Source organism: Babylonia areolata, chromosome 26 (assembly GCF_041734735.1).
Source record: "Babylonia areolata isolate BAREFJ2019XMU chromosome 26, ASM4173473v1, whole genome shotgun sequence".
NCBI classification, from domain to species: Eukaryota; Metazoa; Mollusca; class Gastropoda; order Neogastropoda; family Buccinidae; genus Babylonia; species Babylonia areolata.
This window is the reverse complement of record NC_134901.1, coordinates 46,536,756-46,544,255: the sequence shown is the minus strand read 5'-3', so window position 1 is coordinate 46,544,255 and position 7,500 is coordinate 46,536,756. Positions and strand designations below refer to the sequence as shown.

The window sequence follows — 7,500 nt, the reverse complement described above, 5'->3', positions numbered from 1 at the left end:
TGACTTCATCAAGATTTTGTGCCTTATAAATATTAGTAGTAGTAGTATTTTTATGTATTTATCTTTCTTCATCTTTTTTTTTGTTGTTGTTGTTGTTGTTGTTGTTGTTATTTTATTTTATTTTACTTCCTTTTTTTTTCTCAAGGCCTGACTAAGCGCGTTGGGTTACACTGCTGGTCAGGCATCTGCTTGGCAGATGTGGTGTAGTTTTTATGGATTTGACCGAATACAGTGACGCCTCCTTGAGCTACTGAACTGATACTGATTTGCTGCTGTTGTTATTTCTTTTCGTTCGCAGACCGTAAACACGTATCATCAGCATGTGTATCAATCTCATGTTTGGAGTCTGTAAACACGTATCATCAGCATGTGTATGGATCTCATGTTTGGAGTCTGTAAACACGTATCATCAGCATGTGTATCAATCTCATGTTTGGAGTCTGTAAACACGTATCATCAGCATGTGTATCAATCTCATGTTTGGAGTCTGTAAACACCTATTACCAGCATGTGTATCAATCTCATGTTTGGAGTCTGTAAACACCTATTACCAGCATGTGTATCAATCTCATGTTTGGAGTCTGTAAACACCTATTACCAGCATGTGTATCAATCTCATGTTTGGAGTCTCGTAAGGGATCTCTCCTCTGCTGAAGCCATCCACTCATGCACTTCAGTTTTCACTTTCTCAAGAAGGCGTCACTGCGTTCGGACAAATCCATACACGCTGCAGCACATCTAGTCGGCAGATGGCTGATGAGCAGCAGGGAACAACGGGCTTCGTCAGGCCTTGACTGCATGCATGTGTAATTGTGTTCCTACCACAGTGGATTTCTTCCACAGAATATTGCCAGAGGTGACGACACTTAATTGTATTGCACTTGTATTCTTTTTATCACAACACATTTCTTTGTGTGAAATTCGGGCTGCTCTCCCCAGGGAGAGCGCGAGCGCGTCGCTATACTACAGCACCACCTTTTTTGTTCTTTTTTTTTTTCTTTTTTTTTTTTTTTTTTTTTTTGTATTTTCTCCTGCATGCAGTTTTATTTCTTCCTATCGAAGTGGATTTTTCTTCAGAATTGTACCCGGAACAACCCTTTTGTTGCCGTGGGTTCTTTTACGTGCGTTAAGTGCATGCTGCACACGGGACCTCTGTTTATCGTCTCATCTGAATGACTAACGCCCAGACAACCACTCAAGGTCTAGTGGAGGGGGAGAAAATATTGGCGGCTGAGCCGTGATTCGAACCAGCGCGCTCAGATTCTCTCGCTTCCTATGTGGACGCGTTACTTCTAGGCCATCACTCCACACACATTGCCATGGGTTCCTTCGGGACAAAGGGTGATCTGAGATCGGTAAGCAGCCTTGGAAGACAGTGGAGCATGCTAGGATTGAGACACCTCACCAGGAATCAGGAAAGCAGGTGTCTCTATCAACACCAGTAACAACACTATGTTTCAGCAAGGACTGTCATCTGCCAAAGTTGGGGGATAGACTGCAAAATACAAAATCTCCCTGCCTTTGTCTATCTGTCTCTGTCTTTGTCTCTCTGTTTCAGGCATACACGCACCACCCACCCACCCACTTGCACACACACACACACACGCGCGCGCGCGCGCACGCACGCACGCACGCACGCACGCACGCACGCACGCACGCACGCACGCACGCACACACACACACACACACACACACACACACACACACACACACACACACACACACACACACGCACACACAACGAATTGTTTTGAAAACGACAATGGTTCGCGATATATATATATATATATATATATATGTGTGTGTGTGTGTGTGTGTGTGTGTGTGTGTGTGTGTGTGTGAGTGTATGTGTGTGCACATACATGCATACAAACACATGGAGATGAGAGAGAAAGAGAGGGGGGAGAGAGAGAGAAAGAGATAGAGAGAAAGAGAGAGAAAGAGAGGGGGGGTAGAGAGAGAATGAATGAATGAATGAATCTTTATTTTCCAACGGTGAAGATATTAGCACTTTGGCCGACTTACACATCTGCCGTTGTTCTAAGAGACACACAAACATGTACGCATATAAATGTAGTTATACTGAATACTTAATACATGTATAATGTACGAGTATAACACTATATATATAAGAGAGAAAGAGAGAAGGGGGAGAGAGAGAGAGCTCGCGAGAGAGAGACAGACAGACAGAGAGAGAGAGAGTGAAGAGAGAGAGCACACACAAACATCATCGAGAGAAACAAATAATGCAGGCAGGACATCAGTGGATCAGGGTAAACATCGTTTTAGCCATTGCGCAAAAGATAACATGTGCACGTGGTCTTTTATGTTGTCCATGGGCCGTGATAAGAGAGAGTAGGCAGAGATAGGGGAGAGATAGGGAAGAGACAGACAGACAGACAGACAGACAGAGAGACAGACGCAGAGAGAGAGTCGGGGAGAGGGAGAGAGAGTGTGTTTATTCTAATTTATTGGTTGAGATTAGAGGCTGGATCATGAATTTTTATCTTGAGAGAGGGAAGAACAGACAGACAGAGAGACAGACAGACGTCAGACAGAAAGAGAGACATGGAGAGAGTGTTTTTTTCTAATTGGTTTATATTGGCTTATGGTCATTCAGAGAGAGAGAGAAAGAGACAGATATGAACCAACGAACAACATTTTATTTTTTCCAGGGTATTGAGAGAGAGAGACAGAGACAGAGCGGTAGAGAGAGACAAAAAGAAATGCCGCGCTTAATTTCATCTGCTCTCTCCCAAGCACAGCAACCATAATTTGTACATCAGTTGTCGCCCCTCCGTCTGATGACGTTTGATCCGTCAACATTTGTCTCCCATTTACAACGTGCGTCGCAAATACGCACACCCTGCAATGATATGCATTGAGGCCATATCTGGCTGTTGACTTGTTGATTTTAGCCTTCTTTCTTCTTTTTTTCTGTGCGGTGGTGTTGCTGTTTTGTTCTGTTGGGATTTTTCTTCTTTTTTTGGCTGGGGGGAGGGGAGGGGAGGATGTGTGTGTGTGTGTGTGTGTGTGTGTGTGTGTGTGTGTGTGTGTGTGTGTGTGTGTGTGTGTCCACACCCACGCGCATTACAAGCCGTCTGGAAATCCCACGAGTGGGTCAAATCAAATCATGGTGCTTACAGCCTCGCCGACCACTAGGGCCATCTCAAGGCTATCGCCACGTTACCACCTAATTCAAGGGTAAAAAAAGAAAAAGAAAAGAAACTACAATAAAAACTAGTCACCGCTTCAAGCTTTCCACTCAAAAGTTCAAAAAACCTTCCACAGTTATAAGACCTTCAAACTCTGATTTAAAATGTTCACTTCTTTCAAGAAGTCCATCAGCGCCCACGGCAGGACATGACAAAACAAGGTCTTCAGAGAATCCGCCGTGTAATGTCTGTGTCTGACGTCATGCAGATCCCAACAGTCAGGGACATGACGAAACAAAGACTTCAGACAATCCGCCGTGTAATGTCTGTGTCTGACGTCATGCAGATCCCAACAGTCAGGGACATGACGAAACAAAGACTTCAGACAATCCGCCGTGTAATGTGTGTCTGACGTCATACAGATCCCAACAGTCAGGGACATGACGAAACAAAGACTTCAGAGAACCCGCCGTGTAATGTCTGCGTCTGACGTCATACAGATCCCAACAGTCAGGGACATGACGAAACAAAGACTTCAGACAATCTGCCGTGTAATGTCTGTGTCTTACGTCATACAGATCCCAACAGTCAGGGACATGACGAAACAAAGACTTCAGAGAACCCGCCGTGTAATGTCTGTGTCTGACGTCATGCAGATCCCAACAGTCAGGGACATGACGAAACAAAGACTTCAGAGAACCCGCCGTGTAATGTCTGTGTCTGACGTCATGCAGATCCCAACAGTCAGGGACATGACGAAACAAAGACTTCAGACAACCCGACGTGTAAAGTCTGTGTCTGACGTCATGCAGATCCCAACAGTCGAGGACATGACGAAACAAAGACTTCAGACAATCCGCCGTGTAATGTCTGTGTCTGACGTCATGCAGATCCCAACAGTCAGGGACATGACGAAACAAAAACTTCAGACAACCCGCCGTGTAATGTCTGTGTCTGACGTCATGCAGATCCCAACAGTCGAGGACATGACGAAACAAAGACTTCAGACAATCCGCCGTGTAATGTCTGTATCTGATGTCATGCAGATCCCAACAGTCAGGGACATGACGAAACAAAGACTTCAGACAATCCGCCGTGTAATGTCTGTGTCTGACGTCATGCAGATCCCAACAGTCAAGGACATGACGAAACAAAGACTTCAGACAATCCGCCGTGTAATGTCTGTGTCTGACGTCATGCAGATCCCAACAGTCAGGGACATGACAAAACAAAGACTTCAGAGAATCCGCCGTGTAATGTCTGTGTCTGACGTCATGCAGATCCCAACAGTCAGGGACATGACGAAACAAAGACTTCAGACAATCCGCCGTGTAATGTCTGTGTCTGACGTCATGCAGATCCCAACAGTCGAGGACATGACGAAACAAAGACTTCAGACAATCCGCCGTGTAATGTCTGTGTCTGACGTCATGCAGATCCCAACAGTCGAGGACATGACGAAACAAAGACTTCAGACAATCCGCCGTGTAATGTCTGTGTCTGACGTCATACAGATCCCAACAGTCAGGGACATGACAAAACAAAGACTTCAGACAATCCGCCGTGTAATGTCTGTGTCTGACGTCATGCAGATCCCAACAGTCGAGGACATGACGAAACAAATACTTCAGAGAACCCGCCGTGTAATGTCTGTGTCTGACGTCATGCAGATCCCAACAGTCGAGGTCCATGTGTTGCTGCGGACCACCTGTTGGGTGGCGGTGGCCTGGCGCTAACACGTCCGCCTAGGAAGCAAGCGAGAGAACCCGAGCGCACTGGTTCGAACCCCACACTACTCGACACCATGTTCTCTCCCCCGTTAGACCCTGAGAGATGGTCTGGACGCTAGTCATTTGGATGAGACGATGAAACAAGAGAGACAGAGACAGAGACAGAGACAGAGAGAGAGAGAGAGAGAGAGAGAGAAGTAGACGTCTGAAAATCAATCAGCTCCAGAGGCAGGGGCAGGTTTCACGCTCCAGCAGCTCAGAGCGGGTGGAAGCCAACTTGAAGAGCAGCAGCCACACACACAGCTGACAGACACAGTGTGAGGGGGAGAGAAAAAAGAAGAGACCGTCCCATACCCCTGCCCGCTGCTCTCCACATTATGTTGGACATTGTCCAGAGTACCCCGCCCCCCATTGTAATGTTGGACATTGTCCAGAGTACCCCGCCCCCCATTGTAATATGGACATTGTCCAGAGTACCCCCGCCCCCCATTGTAATGTTGGACATAGTCCAGAGTACCCCGCCCCCCACTGTAATATTCGAAATTGTCCAGAGTACACCCCACCCTATTGTAATGTTGGACATTGTCTGAGTACCCCCCCCCCCTCCATTGTAATGTTGGACTTGTCCAGAGTACCCCCCCCCCCTCCACTGTAATGTTGGACAGTGTCTAGAGTACCCCCCCCTCCATTGTAATATTGGACAGTGTCTAGAGTACCCCACCCCCCATTGTAATGTTGGACATTGTCCAGAGTACCCCACCCCCCATTGTAATGTTGGACATTGTCTAGAGTACCCCGCCCCCCGCCCACCCCCCCATTGTAATGTTGGACATTGTCCAGAGTACCCCACCCCCCATTGTAATGTTGGACATTGTCCAGAGTACCCCGCCCCCCGCCCACCCCCCATTGTAATGTTGGACATTGTCCAGAGTACCCCCACCCCCATTGTAATGTTGGACATTGTCCAGAGTACCCCGCCCCCCGCCCACCCCCCATTGTAATGTTGGACATTGTCCAGAGTACCCCGCCCCCCGCCCACCCCCCATTGTAATGTTGGACATTGTCCAGAGTACCCCCACCCCCATTGTAATGTTGGACATTGTCCAGAGTACCCCCACCCCCACTGTAATGTTGGACATTGTCCAGAGTACCCCTGTGCATCTATCTACCTATCTATGCATCTATCTACCCATATGTGCATCTATCTACCTATCTGTGCATCTATCTACCTGCCTATATCTGCATCTATCTACCTATCTCTGCATCTATCTACTTATCTCCGCATCTGTCTGCCTACCTACCTATCTGTGCATCTATCTACCTATCTGTTCATCTATCTACCTATCTGTTCATCTATCTACTTACCAATCTGTGCATCTATCTACCTATCTGTTCATCTATCTACCTACCAATCTGTGCATCTATCTACCTATCTGTTCATCTATCTACCTACCAATCTGTGCATCTATCTACCTATCTGTGCATCCATCTACCTACCTATCTGTGCATCTATCTACCTATCCGTGCATCTATCTACCTACCAATCTGTGCATCTATCTACCTATCTGTGCATCTATCTACCTATCTGTTCATCTATCTACCTGTTCATCTATCTACCTACCAATCTGTGCATCTATCTACCTATCCGTGCATCTAGCTACCTATCTACCTATCGGTGCATCTACCTACCTATCTACCTACCTACCTATCTGTGCATCTACCTACCTACCTACCTACCTACCTACGTACGTACCTACGTACGTACGTACCTACCTTCCTTCCTTCCTTCCTTCCTTCCTTCCTTCCTTCTTCGAGCTGCTTCTTCTTCTGCGTCCCCCTCCTTCTTCGTCGTTTTCCTTCTTAATCTTTTTCTTTTCACTGATTCATTGTCTGATCAGTACAAGGTGATTCCCTCCATCCCTCCCAGCACGATCACATGCACCCCCACAACAGGTGAGGACAATGGGTGAAGGATTGGACGTGGGGAATTGGGGAGGTTACTGAGAAAATAACATACAACAACAACAACAAAACAACCCAAACTAACAATGGAGTGAGGAGGCACAGGGCGCAGGCATAAGGGGACATCATTCATGCTACCATTAAAACGAAACTACAACAAGCTAGATACCCACCACAGAGTGGCACAGGACCTCAGAGCGACCGATGTCACAAACTGCATTCACTCGAGGGAGGGGGGGAGTGGGGAGGAGGGGGGGGGAGAACAACTGCTGTCATATCCGAGAATCAAGTCCCATGTAATACAGCCTGCATGACCTATATATAGCCTACAGAACTCATTCCTCTGTGGTACTCTTGCACTTAGCATATCTCTTCGTCCCTTTTCCGCTAGGAAGGAGAAAAAACACCACCCCCGAACCAACAGACTCGTTGTGGGCAACAAGGGAGTACTACGTGTCAGCTGGTCCGTGTCAGATCTCTGTCTGCTGATGCTATCTGCCGCCCATCCATTCTGCGGGGGATGGAACTCCTCCACGAGGTCCGATCCAGTTCTGCCAGTCAGTCAGTGTGTCACGTGCAGCGGGGGCACGGGGGGGGGGGGGGGCAGTGGTAATGCACACAACTAGGAAGGGGTGGGTGTGTCTCATTGCTTC

General features: G+C 47.3%; 1 protein-coding gene across 3 annotated transcripts in view; it reads right to left on the bottom strand.

Moving 5' to 3' along the window:
- LOC143300857 (inositol 1,4,5-trisphosphate-gated calcium channel ITPR2-like) overlaps nt 1-7,500 on the bottom strand; it is a 393,676-nt gene that overhangs the window by 218,552 nt on the left and 167,624 nt on the right. The gene's annotated exons all lie outside the window — the stretch shown is intronic.